The 1600-nt window shown below is 50.0% G+C and overlaps 1 pseudogene; it reads left to right on the top strand.

Moving 5' to 3' along the window:
- The first annotated feature begins 238 nt into the window (after nt 1-238).
- On the top strand, nt 239-1218 carry LOC118935178 (olfactory receptor 1P1-like; annotated as a pseudogene).
- The last annotated feature ends 382 nt before the right edge of the window (nt 1219-1600 follow it).

Below are 1600 nucleotides of genomic sequence, written 5' to 3'. Positions count from 1 at the left end.
CAAAGCAACCTATTTTAATTATTTTAAATTGTGACTCCCACACTTCGTGGCACATTATATTTGTTAGGTTTCAGTAGAAGTATACAATGCCACAGCATGTGATCAGTGCAAATATGTAAGGTCATTCTTTCTTCTCCAGAGTTCAGAGAATGGTGTATTCATCAGTCGTCTAGAGGGAAGTATATTGAGAGACCTTCCCTGGGTCTCCCGGAGGCCTCTCTCCCCGACTGCTGGGCTCATGGCGGGAGGGAGCCAGACTGGCATCTTTGGGTTCCTCCTCTGGGGTCTCTCGGGGTGGCCAGAGCAGCAGCGTATCCTCTTCCTGCTGTCCCTGTGCATGTGTGTGGTCACAGTAGCTGGGAGCCTGCTCACCGTCCTGGCCATCGGCACCAACACCTGTCTCCACATGCCCATGTACTTCTCCCTTGCCAGCCTGACCTGTGCTGGCATCCTCTGCACCTCCCGCACTGTGCCGAAGGCCCTGGGGAACATCCAGACCCAGAGCAGGTCCATTTCCTACTCTGGGTGCCTGGCTCAGCTCTCTTTCTTCTTGACTTTTGGGGACATGGACATCTTTCTCATGGCCACAATGGCCTATGACCACTATGCTGCCATCTGCCACCCTCTCCACTCACAATGGCCATGAGCCGCTGGCGCTGGGCCCTCCTGGCTACTGCCTGCTGGGCCCTTATGGGTCTTGTAACCGTGACCAGCACATTGCTCATCTTTCGACTTTCCTTCTGATCTTCAGAGATCATTCCTTACTTCTTCTGTGATCTGCGGCCCCTCATGAAGGTGTCTTGCTCTGACACTCAGCTTGATGAGCTTGTGCTCCTCTTCTTGGGGGAGCAGTCATTTTATTCCCCTTTACGCTCATCTTGCTCTCTTATATCCGCATTGCCTCAGCCATCCTTGGGGTGCCCTCTGCCCAGGGAAGGTGCAAGTCCTCCTCTACCTGTGGCTCCCACCTGGCTGTTGTTGCCTTGTTCTTTGGGACAGTGATCAGGGCTTATCTGTGCCCCTCATCCTCTTCCTCCAACTCAGTAGAGGAGGATAGAGCCGCTGCTGTCATGTACTCAGTGGTGACGCCCCTGCTGTCACATACACAGTGGTGACTGCCCTGCTGAACTCTTTCATTTATAGCCTGCGGAACAGGACATGAAGAGGGCCCCAGGGAGGTTTCTCAGGGGCAAAGCTTCCTTCTCGTGGGCACAGTGACTTCTGCAGAGACTCGGCAGGGCTCCTCCATCCCCTCCAGGGGGAACTTCACAGAAACTCCTACCTCAGGTTTCTCATTCATGAATCCCACATGGACTTTATTGCCCCTCCTCCCAGAGTCCCTCTGTGAGTTTGATATTGTTGAGGAAAATCAAGATTTTACATCATGCTTTAATCTACTAAGAGTTGACTATTTACTCGTTTATTTTACTTTTCATAAGAAGGAATATTTTTTGCAATGTTCATAATTCTAAAAGTCTGTAAGTTCACCAAAACTCAGTCACTGAGGTCATGGAAAATGCATTAATGATCAAAATATTAGTAAGGTCCCTATTGGATGGCAATGAGTACTACTTAAGTGAACAAGTATATTTTTTCTTAC

Source organism: Manis pentadactyla, chromosome 4 (genome assembly GCF_030020395.1).
Source record: "Manis pentadactyla isolate mManPen7 chromosome 4, mManPen7.hap1, whole genome shotgun sequence".
NCBI lineage: Eukaryota > Metazoa > Chordata > Mammalia > Pholidota > Manidae > Manis > Manis pentadactyla.
The sequence above is the reverse complement of the archived record's forward strand: the minus strand, read 5'-3'. Positions and strand labels throughout refer to the sequence as shown.